Source organism: Amblyomma americanum, chromosome 11 (assembly GCF_052857255.1).
Source record: "Amblyomma americanum isolate KBUSLIRL-KWMA chromosome 11, ASM5285725v1, whole genome shotgun sequence".
In the NCBI taxonomy this organism is placed as follows: domain Eukaryota; kingdom Metazoa; phylum Arthropoda; class Arachnida; order Ixodida; family Ixodidae; genus Amblyomma; species Amblyomma americanum.
This window is the reverse complement of record NC_135507.1, coordinates 88,323,355-88,340,905: the sequence shown is the minus strand read 5'-3', so window position 1 is coordinate 88,340,905 and position 17,551 is coordinate 88,323,355. Positions and strand designations below refer to the sequence as shown.

The following is a 17,551-nucleotide window of genomic DNA, read 5'->3' as shown; positions in this document are numbered from 1 at the left end:
AGCCTTAAGGAATGTCTCGTCAGTAGAACCGAAAACTAGTCGAGTTGATGAACGTTTAGCATATCTGAACAGCGCTTCTTGCTTAGTCCACATTTAATCGCGCTGTTAAAATATGCTAAATGTCTCACCTTTTTCGGAAGGTGAAGTTGCGCGGAAGATAGAACTGTGTATTGGCTCGGTCAATATCAACGATTCGTTTTTTCGGTTAAAAGTCAGCGATCTGTCCGCTTCCCTTGCTTGTATCGATTTCCGTGCTGTTTAATTCACGCTCTAAAACAAATACACACTACCTATTTTTTTTTAATTTGCGGGCCACATGCTACGCTCCCTATACACTTCAGCAGCTCGCTATATATTTCTGGTATGCTCAATACAGGTCCCCTTTCATTCGCTCAGACTTATTTCTTCTCGGTATGTTATTAACTCCTGTCTTAATCTCTATTCTCGGTACGTTGTAAACTGTAGCCCGCAAAATCTGCGAAGATGCTTTAGTTTGGTGGATGTTAAAATCAATAGGTCTTGTATATTGCAGCAAAAACTTACTTTTCACCAGCTAGAAAAACGAAACAAGAGTTTCAGCATTCATTCCAACCGGAAAAAAAACATACGGCGATGTGAAATCGCGTTAAAATAGTTGACAGTGCCAACTTCCACGCAGAGAGATCAGAGTTCGCACGTGTCAGGGAAAAGAGTTGCGGCGAATTCATGACGGCACAAATTCCGATTTAACCACGACCTGTGGCCAAATCCAAACGGAAGAAAAATACATGACGTACCTTTCCTGGCTTCACGCAGACCTCACGGGTCAAGTAAGTTGCGTTAACTCGTCTTGGAAACCGATATAATTCCTGTGGCTACTTGGCGGGCGTGATCAGTGTTTGGCAGCCAGAAGTGGCACACACAAGCTATAGCTTGATCGTAGTCTCTAGCTTAACTTTCAGCGCCCGGATTATTAAGCCATATGCACTAGTGTATGGGCCGCGTACGAGTGAAGAACACTCCCCCAACTTGGCAGCCGGTAATGTGAAAAAACATTAGTGTGGTTGGGGGACGCTTAATTCCATTGTTTGTGTAACGCGACAGAATAGTGCCACTTGGCGCCTAAGCGTGACGAATTTCCGGTCTAGTCGCGTCACTTCCGCTTTAGTCGACGTGACCTTTAGATTAGTTCACGTCACTTCCCGTCTATGTCATGAGTCATGACTGGTAAATGACTCATGCACAGTTGCCACACAGCATCCGCCGCTTCTGGCCTGGTGAAGTCCCTTCCGGTTCATGTCATGACTGGTTATCTGAGCCACAGACACTTGACACGCACAATGTCACGGTACCTTTACATACCAACGCCTATATACTCTCTAGGATCCGGAGGAGTGACGTCATGGCGTCAACGCAACATTTCTTATGATCGCATAATAGAGAAGATGGCAAAGTGCAACAGTCTTTCATGTGTGCATAACTTTGCGCCAGGCACTTTCCGTGGGAAGCTCCCTGAAAGCGAAAGCTGCCTGGGACACCCTGCATGACCATGCAACAACGAGTCGTTCTGTGCAGTCTGGAGTGGGCGTTCGCACAACGAGAGAAGGAAGCATCGGCTAAACAGTCATTACATTTTGACGCCTAATCTCGTCTACGCTGACATCAATCAACACCTTCATCTCGTTATAAATAACCTAAGGTCGAGTGATGATTGCCAAAATGAAGCACTGTGCACCAGCCTTTTCTACTGCGGGAGATCCCCGTGAATTTCCTTGTTACTTCAGGAAGTAACTTACTTGTTACTTATATCTGCATGTAAGGTCCGCACGGCCCACGATAATTCGCCTTAAAATATTGATCGTTGCAGAAACAGAGTATGCCCTTAATCTTGATTTGACTGTAGTTAGAAACTGGTTCGGAAAATTATGAAATCGTGTGAGGGCCGGCATCCTGTTGAAATCTCGAAAAAAGCGCGACCCTTATATACTGGGTGTTTTTTTTTGTGACTGCTTGCTTATCGTTATTTTAATCTCTGTAAGAGATACATCAGTGTGGTCTGTGCAGGTTGATTGTACAGCAAGGCGAACATTATGTACGTGATAGAGTTTACTGATGAAGCGATCAACTAAATATTACTAATCAACCTTTTCTGCTTTTGATTTCAAAGGTCAACATCATATCAACAAATTGAAGGCTTTCTACGTAGAAGCTGAGTCCACTTTAATTTATTTATCGGCAATGCTTTTCGAAATATTTAATTCCAAAAATTTCCTTCCCGCAGTGAACATTTTCAAAATGGTGTCGCTATGTGTAGTATTGCCGCGGAAATCACGTTAACTGCTTCTACGTCATAAAATAGACAAACAGCTTCCGTATTTGACGCATTAGAAATGCGCACGACGCCATTTTAAAAATGTTCATTGCGTGAAACCAACTTAACTAAATTTTTAAAAATATGCATGTTTTTTTCGCGTTAAATATTTCGAAATTCATTGCCGATCAAGAAAATTTAAAAACAGGACCCAGCTTTTATGTTGATGGCCTTCAATTTCTTAATATAATGTTTGCCCGTAAAATCAAAAGTAAAAAGCTGATTAGCTAATTTTAGTTAATCGTTTAATCACCAAGCTCTATCACGTACATAACGTCCGCCCCAGCTGTACAATCAATCCCCCTGCACAGACAGTTCCGACGTATCTCTCGCAGGGTTTGAAAAAAAAACGATCCGTAAACAGTTATAAAAAAGCAGTATATAAGGGTGCATTTCTGCTACTGCATGTGTAGTTTCTTTCTGGGTGCCAACTGCGGTTGCCAACCATTGCGAGGTTTGTGGCTTGTAAGCGGTTTATTGCACTGCCTACAGGTGCCGCAACACTCAACTAGTCTCCGAGTTCTGGCAATGTCGGACGGCCGTATTTCAATACACGATCCTTACGGAATATATTTAGGTCTCCGTTGACCTCAATTATCGATTTTCTGGCGCTCTCTTTGACTGCAAAAAGGCAGTTCTATCCACCGTGGCGCATGCAGCTCTGGATTGACACACTTAACCACGTGATCAGAGTCTCAGTCACCCATTGAAACACTCTTTAGCGCTTTGTCCATTTCGCCCATGTGCGTCACATCTTCCAGCATAACTTAAAGCATGGACAGGAATATAGGTAAAGCTGTTAGGCCAGCTGCGGCAACATTTATTTGCCCAAGTTCAAGAGAGCATCCAGAGTAGGCAAAAATGTTTGCATTTTTTAAAGGATATTTCACCTTATTAGCTACAAAACCGAGCTCATAAACGCTCACAAACTCTGCGTTCACTCAAGTCTGAAGTGATTAGCTTCACAGAGTGAACATGCAAGGGCCTGGAAAAGGAATAACATGTGGGCTGGCGGAGAGAGTGATGACGTCAAGAATTTCACAGGAGAAAAGAGGACAAGTGCAGGCAGCAGAGCACATCAGAAGGCAGAGACGCCGATCCCTTACAAAAATTTTTGTAGACAGTCTATAGACTGCCTGTTGACTTTTGTCTAAAGGGTCGCTAGACTTTTTTAGTAATATTCTATAGAATATAGCCAATACAATTCATATAGACAGTCTATATTTTATGGCCATATACTTTCAGTAGGCCTTTTTTTATGGACCGACAATATAGACTACGAGAAGGCAAAAGTAAATATCTATAGGAAGGCAACGGAGTCTATAAGAAATCTATAGACAGTCTATAGACCAGTTTTATAAGGGCGGCGGCGTTGCTACTATGACATTCACCTTGTCCTGTCCCCGCATCTGAAAAGAAAAGACAGAACTTCTTTTTAGAACGCTTGCAATGATCGAGCCTCTCCTTCCCGCACATCACGTGACCGCCGAGAAACAAAATAGCTCACTGCTGAAACCGGAAGAAGGGAAAATCTCTTCCTGCCTTCGCACGTGTTTGACAGTCTTTAGATGAAGCTTTAGCAGTGCGGCTAACTTTAGTCGAATGCAAAAAAAAAATAATAAGCACTGCTAGTAAAACAGACTGATACTAAAAGCCACAAGGCAAAACATTGGTCACATGGTCTCTGGTAACGCCTAAACTACCCAGTACAGATACCTCCTTCTGCTTCTTCAGGTTCTTAAGCATGCAGGAATTTAAAAGAAATATGTGCAAGTAGAAGCAGAAAGATTCTGTTTGCGCAAAGAACGAAGTTTGATGCTATTTATTCATTCCAGATGAAAACGGCTCAGTCATAGCACCCTGAAGGACTATGGTCATAGTTATTATTCGTCCGGGTGAAAAAGTTTTAGAAAAAAGAAAAATGAGTGGTTCTCATGCATACTGCTTCATTGGTTGAATGCTTATGTGTTGCCTTTTATATTGCTCCTACTCGTACATAGGCGGTGGAGATCCGGAAAAAAAATCAGCTAGCCAGCTTGACTACCAATCGCTTCTCAAATAATTCAGACAGCAAGGGCAGAAACATGAGGCAGCGTGGGCAGAAACAGGCGCATCGCGGTCAGTATCCCGCAGAAAAATCAGTTGCCCACAGGCAACCAGTACCAGTCAAGCACCCTTAAAACTGCATATACATTGGGTAATGCAACATTTGCGGACAGCCCTGGACAAAATTTCTTTAAGAAGTGAAGTCTGAAGGCTGTCCACCGAAATGTTTTTAACAAATGGTAATCACAATTTTCCTGAGCCTGTAAAGTGAGAAATTACTCAACGTGCCGTAGTGCGTAGAGGATCAGCACTTTTGCCAAAGAATATCGCCGCCGCGGCGGCTCAGTAGTTATAGCGCCGGCTGCTGACCCGAAAGACGAGAATCCCATCCCGGCCGCGGAGGTCGAATTTCAGTGGAGGCGAAATTCTAGATACCCGTGTAGTGTGCGATGTCGGTGCACGTGTAGTGTGCGATGTCGGTGCTCGTTAAAGAACCCCAGGTGGTCGATATTTTTCCAGCCCTTCACTACGGCATCCCCATAGCCTGAGTTGCTTTCGGACGTTAAACCCCGATTAAACCAAACCACCCCCTGCAACAAACGGTTTGGCCGTAATGGCGGTCTGAAGGTCCTCTCAGAATGCACGGTTTAGGAGCAAAAAGGTAATCATTGCGAATCCTACACATATTTTGGGCTTCATCTCAATTACAAATTTTATCCTCAGGAACATGCGAAGTCATTTGACACAAATCCGAACACTGCGTCAAATGGGTGGCCCCCAAATTTTACGCAAATGGTGGTCCCGGGGAGGGGAGGGGGGGGGGGGGGCGCTGTAGGCGCTACGCGGTCACCACCTGCCCTGAGTAGACGTATTCCCTTACCACTTCCACCAACTAGCTACCAGTTGTGAACTGCTGGCCCCGTCCGAGATTGTCGAACATTACTTTGGTTTTCAGCATGTTAATTTTTAGACCCACTGTCCTGCTCTGCCTGTCTGACTCATTAATCATGCTTTGCAGTTTATCCGCTGAGTGAGTTAGCAAGGGAACGTCATCAGCGGATCACAGATTACTAAGGTATTCTCCATTACCTCTTATCCCCAGCTGTTCCCAATTCATGACTCTGAATACCTCCTGTGAACAGGCGGTGAATAGCATTGATGAGATCGTGTCTCCCTGCCTGATACCATTCCTTATCGGAACTTATTGATGACTTTATTGATGACCATGGGGACTGCGCAGCCGTCAAAGATATCTTCCAGTATTTTTACATAAGGCCGTTCTACACCCTGATTTCTCAATGCCTACATGACAGCTCAGGTTTCGACTGAGTCAAATACTTTCTCGTCATTGATGTAGGGTTTGGCTACATCCTGCGCATTTCTCTATCACCTGATTGATAGTGTGAATATGGTCTATTGTCAAGTATCCTTTACGAAAGCCTGTCTGATCATTTGGTTGACTGAAATCTAAGCTTGCTTTGACTCTGTTAGCAATTACCTTAGTAAATACCTTGTGGGCAACGGACAGTAAGCTGATCGGTAACTTTACAAGTCGGCGCCTCCTTTCTTAAGAATTAAAATAATGTTTGCATTCTTCCAAGCTCCTGGTACGGTCGAGGTCATAAGGCATTGCGTATACAGGGTGGCTAATTTTTCCGCCATAATCTCCCCTACGGCCTTCAACAGATATGCTGTTACCTGTTCCTCACCAGCTGCTTACCTTCTCTGCATTGCTCCTAAGGCTAGCTTACTTTCGTTACTGGCGGGATGGCCCAATGCTCCGGGATACTGGCTCTCTCATTAACATCCTGATTCCATTGGCTGCTGTATAGAGGGTGTTTCACCTAAGAATTTCGACCATTTTAAAAATAGGGCGTTTGAGTTTGAACCACGCTTTTTTGGCATAGCGCTGTCAACGCTGTAGTACATCAGAATAAAGCTAATAGGCACTAACTAGCAGGCTGGTTGTACCTTTGATAGTTTTGCCAGTGCAATTCTGTATGCGGAGTTTGATGCTTTCTTGCTTTGGCGTTTCTTTATCAGATCTTTCGTCGCCTGAGAGAGCTTGCCGGTATACTGTCGAAACATGCTACCGCCTACCATTACGGCGCATTCGATAATGATAGCTGCGAGATTATCGTTCATTGCTTAAACATTAAGGTCGTCGTCCTCAGTAAAAGATCAATATCTGTTCTGCAGCAATATCCTGAACTTCTCCGCTTTCCCCTCACCGCTAACTCGTTAATGGGCTTCCGCTTCACCTGCTTCTTTCATTCCCTTTACAAGTGCAAGCTAATTCGAGACCTCATCATATGTCGTCGCCACGACGCACACTTCTGAAGCCCTCCACATCCAGAACTCTGCCAGTTTGAGCGCATGGTATGAAGTCCATTTCATTTTTATTCTCACCATTGGGGTTATTCCTCGTCCACTTCCTGTTCTCTCGTTTGCGGAAGAAGGTATTCATGATCCGTAAATTATTTCTATCCGCGAATTCGACTAATAACTCTCCCCTGCTATTTCTAGAGCCTATCCCATAGTCACCTACCGCGTGGTCGTCAGCCTGCTTCTTGCCCACCTTCGCATTGAAGTCGCCCATCAGTACAGTGTACAGTGTTCTTATTTTGCTCATTGTCGAAATTTTCTATACAGTCTGGTCATCTGGCTGTATGTGGGCTCATAGGCCTGCACTACCTTCAGTTTGTACCTTTTATTAAGCCTAATTACGGTAAATTACACCCTCTCGTTAATACTAAAGATTTCCTCTATGTTGCCAGCAATATCCCGATTGATGAGGAATTCCACACCTAGTTCTCGTCTCCCCGCTAATCCACTGCATGCTCGCCCTTAGGCACTGTATACGCCTCACCTGTCCTCCTAACTTCACTATGCCCTATGGCATCCCATTTCATTCCCGCTAGTTGCTCGAACAGCACTGCTAGGCTCGCCTTACTGAATAAGGTTCCGGCGTTAAACGCTGCCAGGTCCAGATTCCCATTGCAGCCTGTCCGGAGTCACAGATTCTTAGCACCCTACGTTGCGTCACAAGTCAGACTACCTCCTTGGTCAGTTGCTCCACAGCCACTTGGGACTGAGGACCGAGGGTTAATTAGTATAGTCATGTAGGAGGTTGTGGCCAAGTACTGCACCAGGGTGGCCGAAACCTGTTCTGCTGAGGGAGTGAGTTGTCGGCTCTGATCACCGAGATAAGGGCGCACCCTAGACCTGGTTATGCAGTTCCATCGACACGCGGAGACTTTTTTTAATCCGGTAGATAATTGCGCGGCACCGGGATTCGAGCCCCGGTACCCTGGCACGTGAGGCAAATGCTCGACATCTACGCCATCGCTGCATCCCCACACGCATGGCTATAGTCGGACACAACTCAAGAACAAAGCGGCAAGTGTTCCTCGGAAGAGATCCGCCAGCCAATGGAATTGACGGATTTTCATTAGGCCGCGGTTAATCCGACTAAGCTAAGGTTGATCCCCTTTCATCCCTCACACCCTGTGATGTCAGGGTATAGCAGAGCTAAGGGGATTAAACACGATGTCATGAGAATAGGCCGACGCCATTGGCTGGAGGGCCTCCTTTGAAGGGCATATCAGCCGCTTCGTCCTTCAGTTGTATCAGACTATACTTACGCGCGAAGGCAGCAGAAATTTGAAATCTCTTATTCCCTGACGTCATCACCGAGCTTCTCCTTACTCCTCCGGTTCTGTGAGGAGAAGTCTGATAATTAATCGTCGATTACGTCACCAATTTAAATTATAACGCAAAAAAAAAACTTGCCACGTTTTGCGTACAGCCTGTCTATGTTGTCCTTGAATATAGTGGAATTCTCAAAACGTGATGCAGCTGCCCTTTAAGACAAGTGCCATTCGCCGTTCGCCTGTGTAGCAGCGCACGAACTGTATTAAAACTTGCATCATTCGGCACTTCATGTGATGTTTGAGCGCGTCCGATTAAGGTGACACAAAATTGCCATTGAGAGGCAAAGAGAACCAGGGTACGTGGATTTAAAAACAAAACGAAATAAGAATTAGTAATGTTCTAGTGGAAATAAAAATAGCGGCGTGGACGTGGGACATGCCATGCGGAAGATAGCGAACAGGTGTTTCATCGTGTTAATGGGAACGCAGAGAAATGTAATCTAGGACTGAGAGGGAATAAGGTGAGTGGGTCCGATTAGGGAGTCTCTTGAGACCGGAGAACCCGGCAAGCGCAGGCCAGGCGTAATTGGAAAGCGTTTGGGAGAAGCCCGCGTCGTGCAGCTGGTACAGGTATTCCTACTGATAGCGATCGCCGTGATGGTGATAAACTATTCTGCTAAGTACATAATATGGTTTATGGTGGTTTAACGTCCCAAAGCGACTCAAGCTATGAGGGAAGTCGTAGTGAAGGGCTCCGGAATAATTTCGACCGCCTGGGGTTCGTTAACGTGCACAGACATCGCACAGTACAGGGGACTCTAGAATTTCGCCTCCACCGAAGTTCGACCGCCGCGGCCGGGATAAAATACGCGTCTTTCGGGTCAGCAGCCGAGCGCCGTCAGCATATATATAAGCGGATATAACCTGCAAATGCCTCGCTACCAGGTTCAATTGAGGAGAATGCAATAATCTCACATTTTAGCTCTATGGAGCAAAAACGCTAAGGCGCCCGTGTGCTGTGCGATGTCAGTGCACGTTAAAGATCCCCAGGTGGTCGAAATCATTGCGGAGCCCTCCACTACGGCACCTCTTCTTCCTTTCTTCTTTCACTCCCTGCTTTATCCCTGCCCTTACGGCGCGGTTCAGGCGTCCAGCGATATATGAGACAGATACTGCGCCATTTCCTTTCCCCAAAAAAAAACAATTATTATTAGCTCTACAGGGATATTTCTTAGTGGGTTTCTGAAATGGCTCACGTAAAGTTTTGTACTGACACCACCTTTCCCTCCGAGCAGCCTATAGAGACGAGCGGCTCGGACAAAGACCATAAATGTGTACAATTCTGTCCACTCACCAGCGGTGGACATTTCCGACATCTGCGACATCTGCGACATTTCTGAAAACAGGGAGTAGAAGAAGCCTGTTAGTGAACCGGAAGGGTGATTTCGTCTTTTTGAGGCCACAGAACAGGATCATGAAACTTCAGGTTTCGAATTAGTTATATGTGACCGGTGCTGCGAACTTGCCTCAGAGCCTTCTGAAAACGTAGCCATAGTTCTCAGTTCCCTCAATCATTTGCCTGTTGATTTCTTTGCGGTGAGTACTAGCGCTGCAAACTGCTTTAAAGCAAACCAAAATTAATCAGCAGATTAAAACCTCCGGGCTTAGCTTCCGAATACACGGGGCGCTTCATGTCACTTGAACCCGGGATTAAAAAAAAACAGCGGTGAAAAGAAGCTGGGTGAGGCCGAAGATATTGCCGCTAATATTTGCAGTGTTTGTTCCTTCTTCAAATCTGCCGCCACACCACTTTATCGCTTTTTTTGCGACGCAAGACGCGACTAGATTTATCTCGATTGATCGCAGCCAGGCAGAGCTGATTCTATATACGTTGTTCCGGAATGTTCTAGTAACTTTGCGCTCTTTATCTCGAAAGTTCGCTATCAGCTTTAAATTGAGCACGGCCGACAGCGGCGGGCATTCTGTTCGACAACCGCCGAGCACGCTTGTCGCTTCGCCGCCCCCGAGTGATTCAGTCCATTGTGGGCGCAAGTCATCCCAATAAACAGTTTTCTTTTAGAAGACCTTTTGTCCGTCTTCATCGCTGCTTCGTCTGCCGTCACCACTACGTGACAATATATTGTTTTCTGTTATGTGGCGCTTCTCAGAGTATATTTAAATTCCGCTTAATTAGTTAGCTATGCAAGATGTTCAATACATAATTTTTGCTCACGTGCGTTTCCTCAAGTTGTACAGGGGTTTAAGAACCGATCCAGATTTTTTTACACCATTTTACTTCCTGTGTGGTCCTTTTTTCCGGCATTTAAACAAAGCCCACGAATTGTAGAAAAAAAAATAGCACGGTTAAACTATTGCCGAACCTGGTTAAAGAGCGAATGATGTGTTGTATCGGGCAAGTAGACGCCGCTTGGCGTGTGTAACGTTGAGTGCGTTCCGCACACTGGATAGGCAGCGCGCCCACCCTGCCACCCTGGCAGGTGACAGTTAAATTCATGGCTTATCGCGAAAGGCTGGTCACCCAATGAACGCTGCGGCCTATTCTGCCGCCCTGTACCAGCGAATTAAAAGGTCAAAGGTTAAGTGGTGCGACACTATAGTGGACCACATATGGTAAGGCCTATAGCCACACTTCACCTCTGGCTCACTTGAAGGTCATCCGGCAGCGCACGGCGAAATCGGCTTTACCTAGCGTATAGCGAAGCTTTCGCTTCAAAACCACGTGACTGAGCGCTCATATTCAAGCGCCCCCAATCGTATTTTGAACGAACTAAAATTGCGCGCTGACCATACCCAAGTGAGCGGCATGCGCTCAGTTCGGCGTCCTGCAAATTAAACGGAGGGTGCACCTTGAAATAGGCCACGTGACAGCTTTCCGTTCCGTCTTTTTTTTTCCTCTGTATGTGATGGCTCAATACAAATTACGTCTCAAATGGCTATCCTGGCCTGCATATCCCTCATCGCAGATCCCGGAGCGCGCTTTCCATGTCCAGGAAGAATATGCCGACGCATTTTCAAAAATCGGCACTGGCTTAGCTCGGCTATGCCCTGATATACGTAGCGAGAGGCACGTTTCCCTGGCTGAGCTTGTTGTGGTCACTGTATGTTTAGCAATGAGAGACATTGGGCTCAATCTCGGCGGCTATGCGCCGTCTATTACGCTCGGCAGTCTGGCATTTCAGTTCGCAAGGTGTTCCTTTCTCTGTTCGGGCGTCTCCGCTGCTCTCCTCGCCTTCTTACGCTCATTCTCTCTCTGTTGAGAAGCCAACTGCCAGGCGACAACCTCAGGATAGAAAGAGTTAATCTTCTCTTGTCCAGCCGTTTAGCAGCGGCTGGGCTCTCCTTCTGTGACACATCCGCCCATTACATCTCCACCTTTCATACGCAATGCTGCGTGGCGACGAGGCGGCGACGAAGAGCGCGGCGCGCTTTGTTCCGTCGGTGGAGCGGGCGCGCGGCCGCGCAACGGCGAAGCCCACGCCGCACCTGTTGCTCCTCTCCGGTTGCCATGGTAACCGGCATGGGCACAACTTTCCTCTCCCAGCCACCGCGAAATGCTCGACTGGTAGCCGAGTGTAGCTCTCGCTACAAAAATATGCTTGCAGCGGCGTCGGCTGCTCACTTGGAGAAGGTGAGCGCACACGTTTCGCTCAGTCAGGACGCGCTTCGCATGGCTGCGACATGGTAGCGCAAGAATGCAATCGCGTATTTTTTTTTCATATCTCGCGGGCTTTTTTTAAATACTGGAAATAAGGACCATGTAAAAGATACGGCTTATGGGGGTTTAACGTCCCAAATCGACTCAGGCTATGGGGGACGCGAGATACGCGAGATGGAAGATACACTGCTACAAAAAACTGAATTGGTTGTTAATAACCCCCACTACAAATTAACAAAACGCACGTGACCCTAAACTGGATATTAAAAATTTTGCATAATTACTGTAAGCTAGTTAAACAAATAGGGGGAATTTCAAAAATGTCCTGAGGAGCGCCGCACGATGGGAAAGAATAAGTCGCTGGTGTCGCCCAGCTCCGGTGCGCAACTATATTTTATACCTTGATTCAAGTTACGTGAAATACCCTGTGTCGCCAGCGTTTGTGCACGGCACGAAAAAGTGGGAATTGTATTTCCAAGGTCACCATGTCGGACACAAACGAATCATTAGCGAAAAGACTTCGTCTCTTCTCGCATGCTGAAAGCGATACGGACATCAGGTGAAAGCACTATAGACGTGTGAAAGAATATCTACAAGGTAAGCTCGAAACAGCAGAGAAACTTAAAAGGGTCCTGAGACATTTATTTCTGGAAAACAATTAAAAGCATGCAACACTCAGATCACGAGTCAAGAAACATATCTCCCCAATGAAGCTTTTCTAAACATACAGTAGCTGAAGGTCCACAATGTACCTTCGAAGGGCATCACCATCTTAATCATCAGCCTGACTACGCCAACTGCAGGGCAAAGGCCTGTAAGGTAGCTTGCCACATATTGTAATTTTTGGGCATTGCTTTTTTGGACGAGACTACTTGCCGGCAGGAGGCAAAATAGTCAACAATGAAATTTGCCGGCTCTTTGACCCCATTGGCTGACTCCGGTGGCATCGCGACACACAGCAAATGAAACGACACAGCGGTAATTCTCTTTTTCCAGCTGTTTTGCCAGCAGAACACCCGCACAAATAGCAGTCGGCAATCAAAACCTAACGCAAAGAATCTCAGAATGCCACCTAAAGGCGACACGTACCCACGGGAAGCAAATATTGATTAGTCCTGTGAAACAAATACAAAAAAAATTATTCACGAGGGAGGCTTTGCACGTCACGCGACTACAGCGGGCCAATAAGACGACATGCCGGCATTCTGTTTTTAGAGTTATTCTGCCAGCTGCCAGCAATATAGCATGTTTTTTTTCTTTCGTAAAAATGCCACATTAGTTCTCCCGCTCATGTTAACAGGCAGAGTTCGCTAAGCGTCACAACGCTTCCAGAGCTCCTTTCGAGGCTCTCGTAACGCCTAATGAGGCTCCCGAAAGCTTCCGGTTGAATACACTGGCTTTTAAAACCACCGCCTCCCCTTGCTTTTCGGTCTGTTATCCTGCTGCTTTCACATCACAGCAATAGATCTGACAGATGTTAGAGGGCTGGATTCGTAAGCCTTGCGACGCTTTAAGGCCCTCGAAGAAGTGCTTGTAATGCCTGCTGCAGCTCTGGAAAGCTACCGACTGAAGATGCCAGCTGGGAAGGTATGGCAATACTCACCCGTCATCTTGGCAGCTTATCCTTGAGGGCTGAGGTCGATGCCAGCTGGGACAATGGGTTCGATCGACCAGGTGACGCTCAAAGAGCTCGAGCCAATTGCTCATTTCTTTTTTCTCGGTGTTGTTGTTGTTAGCCTTTCACAAGATGGCACATACCCACACTGGGGGACCGGCCAAGAATCGGGAGGCAGAGGTTGCTATTCACCCGTACTCAGTAAAGGCAAAAGAAAAGCACGCAGGAGAGCAACACCGGTGAATTCTACCTCAAGAAGGGCATGGACTGAAAAGGAATGAGAGTTCCATGCTGCGCGCTTGCTTCTTCTTCGCTTCTACGCTCGCAGTACCTCATTCACTCAGTAATCTGAAGCGGGCTTAACAAAACGCTGAAGAAACCCGTAAAGAGATAGGGGGTTTATTGACGGGAAGAGCAGAGGGGTTGGCCGGAAAAATGAATATCTGGCCTGCTACGTACTCTGCACTGGGGAAGGGGAAGATGAGAAAAAAGAGAGTCACGATGTCGCTTCGTATGGGTGACGAAAATGAGACTCCAGCCGCCGCTATGTGGCGGTATAGTCAGGAAAAGATAAATTCTTCTCCCCCAGAAGTCGTCGCCTATCACTTGACCGCTCTGCAGAGAAAGAATGAACATCTGAAGGCTAAACGAGAGACGGAGACACCTGTGCAAAGAGGAGAACGTCTTGCCAAGCGGAGACGCCAAGAGACGGAGCGTAACAAGCGGCGCATAGCAGCTCGCATGGTTCCTTCGCAAGAAAATCGAGATGAAGCAATGGCAACCACATCATCATCATCAACAACAACTGAAGAGGAGGATGTAAAGGCTCGTCGTATAACTGACCACGCGAGTAGGCCAGGGGGGAACTGCAGCTCTCGCTACGTATATCTTGGCATAGCTGAGCTAAGCCACTGCCATTTTTTTATTTACTTCGCTTTGTGATCCGCGGCTTTTCATATGCTAATGGGGAAAAGTTATAGCCAAATCCGCAACGCAAATTTAAAAAATTTCTGAAAACCCACAACATCTGCACACTTCACCGCTAATCCAGAGTATGTTCAAGGGCAATCAGATTTATTACTTTCGTTTCTTTCAATACATTCATCACCACAAATTACATGTAGCAGTTCGTGACAACAACCCAGAAAGATACGACCTTCGAACCACAGAAAGCCTACTTCTGAAGTTCGAATAAAATATAGCAAATAAAGACTAATTTACCAAGCTCCCTCTGTTCTGATAGGTTCAATCGGAGCGTTCACTTTTCCTTCAGCAATATTACATTTAAACGAAGCATTAAACTGCACCTCATTGTCAACAATATTAAATTATCTTTAATTTAAAACCTCAAGCTTTCTGCATATTCGTCTATTTTCTTGCCAATATTTACCAGTCGAATGAATTTCTTCGTGAGTGACAATGAGGCACCAATCCCACATGTTACTAGTTTATTGTTGCATGCTTACAATTTATCTTGCTTGTATACATAGCTTTAATTGTTCATTTTATCCTCGTTGTATATTTTCCATGTTCCTGTTCCTCTTGCGTGTGTACAATATTTGTACATATGTATGCACATGTTTTATGTTGTAATCATGTCATTTGCATGCTCTGTCAAACTGCATTATGGTGCCGAGGCATCGTGAGGCTTTTTCAGCCTTTTGCCTGGGCTGCCTCTTTGTGTAGAAAATAAATAAATAAATAAAGATTTTTTTCTTTATAGTCATCGGAATTTGTGAGCGAATAGCGCATGTGATTATCCCTGCGCATCGCGCGCGATTTCATGGCACGACGATGAAGCACAACTACATTGGTATTGCCGTGAAGAGGAGAGATCAGAGTTCCTGATGACCACACTGGCGCATTTTTCTGAGGAAAAAACAAAATAAAAGGAAGCGATCAAAAACAGCAAAATTAGTGCTGCCTCCGGCTGCTTGTGACACGTGGCTGCCAGATGGCGCCACTATTGGCTGAAGTGCGTAGGCACGGGTGGCACGCTTAAATCGTGCTCGTCAAGTTGCGGCAGGATGTGTGCGTGTCGTCTGCTATAGAGTGTTCCGTATTTATCTGTCCTGGTTGTAAGAAATTCTCGTGGGCAAACCATTGGACTAATTCTGCTTATGCACAGACCACAGGGTTGCTCATGTTAGTCTGCGTTTTTCGATAAATAATCCAGCATCGGAACTTGCCTGGACCGCCCAGAATCGATGAAAAACTGGTATCGTCGGCGCGAAGAATCTTCGTGGAACGGTAGTGAACGTAGCGGCGCATCCTGGGCACACTTTTCAGTAAATTGGCCATGGGAGTTGTGTGATCGGGTCCAATACGCGTCCTAAGGTTACGTACGCTCTTTTGTTTCCACCTGAGATTGCGAGCATCGCTGTATAGCTTTTTGAGAAGCGATGCTATAGTAATGGGTAACTTGAATCTTTTTTCAAACACTTCAAAGACTTTATTTCTTCCTTACGAAGAAAAAGGAAGCTGAGGCCTGTAGCGCCTGACGAGGCCTCAGCTTCCTTGTACAGTTTGCAGTACGGTGCAAAAAAAAATGAAAATGTACAAATCAAACAAACATTAAACGTATTACAAAACAAAACAAGTACAAGGAGGCTCGCACACTGCATAAAACGTGATCACATTGGAGCAACAATTATGACATAAAGCCAGGATGGCTTGCGCACAGAAAACAAATAGGTGAAATACGCAAGACTTTTCAAATGTAATAATACTGTTCAGGTTATTAGGTAAGCTAAGATTGTGTGAGAACGTCGGTGCACAAAAGTTTAAGGATTTAACATGTCATTTTGCATTAAGTAGCGCTTGGTTATTGCGCTAAAATGTTTGAGAGAAACACTAAAATCAAGATCACCCGAAACATTACTTAGGGCGGTAGGTCCTTGATAGATCATTTGTTCTTTCCCGTGGTTGGTACGCGACCTAGGGACAGTTTCTTATGGGCTGGGAGGCTGTACTGTGATGAGGAATTGTCTGGAATGGTATTAGGCGCCCGATTTTGTAGATGTCTTGGAACAAATATAAAAATATAGCTGATCCGCTTTAAGCAAACTGTGTTTGAGAAAGAGGGGTGCTGTAGCCAAATATTGAGGACGACTGTGATACCCTTCGGTTGCTCCTAATGCCTTCTTTTGTACAAGTATCACTTTATTGTAACTGCTTTTAGCCGTAGCGCCCCAGACGAGACAACAATAAGACAATTTGGAATAAAAAAGTGCATAGTGCATAGATAACTTCAACCATTTAGGTAGGAGATGGGAGATTCTATAAAGGCAACCAACTGTTTTACATATAGATCAGATACAAGATTAGTAACGTGAAAATTCCAAGAAAGAGTTTCGGAAAGCCAGACACCGAGGAATTTGAGACTGCTGACTCAATCAATTATTGCGTTCCCGTAAACAATATTGACTGCATAGCGTTCAACAACTTTTACGGGCCTAAATATAATGTAGGTAGATTTTAACTATAGTTTTTTACGTTTCTAACTATAATAATAATAATTGGTTTTTGGGGAAAGGAAATGGCGCAGTATCTGTCTCTTATATCAGCGGACACCTGAACCGCGCCGTAAGGGGAGGGATAAAGGAGGGAGTCAAAGAAGAAAGGAAGAAGAGGTGTCGTAGTGGAGGGCTCCGGATTAATTTAGACCACCTGGGGATCTTTAACGTGCACTGACATCGCACAGCACACGGTCGCCTTAGCTTTTTTTCCTCCATAAAGACGCAGCCACCGCGGTCGGGTTCGAGCCCGGGAGCTCCGGATCAGTAGCCGAGCGCCCTAACCACTGAGCCACCGCGGCGGGTAACATTTTTAACTATAAAAACCACTTTAGAAGCAGATATCACGCCTATATCTGCGGAGGTACAAGAAAAATATATGAAGCATAGGTGCCCGTATTAAGACCGACCGGGATATCCGCCGGATAACCTATCGCGACATCTAGATCAAAGACATCCCTAGATCATCCCTCGGAAGTCCTAGTAGAGATAAGGATATGCGGCTATTATTCGGATATCCCCGGGACGTGTGTTTTCACTAGGAGGAAAACCAGTGCCCTGCCCGCACTTTACTGGCAAAGACAATGTGGATCTTTATTGTTACAGCGCAAAAGACGACGACGAGACGAGTACACAGACGCGGCAAAGACATTCGGTAGTTTTCAGCTGCCCTAAAGTACTGAAGAATAATAGCCC

At 45.7% G+C, this 17,551-nt stretch overlaps 1 long non-coding RNA gene across 1 annotated transcript; it reads right to left on the bottom strand.

The window, feature by feature from the left end:
- Positions 1-3,677: 3,677 nt before the first annotated feature.
- Positions 3,678-13,636, bottom strand: LOC144109980 (uncharacterized). Its single transcript, XR_013309664.1, has 3 exons — positions 13,329-13,636; positions 9,404-9,445; positions 3,678-3,759 (listed from the first exon to the last, which is right to left on the bottom strand). It is a non-coding gene; the product is annotated as an uncharacterized LOC144109980 (long non-coding RNA).
- Between the last annotated feature and the right edge of the window lie 3,915 nt (positions 13,637-17,551).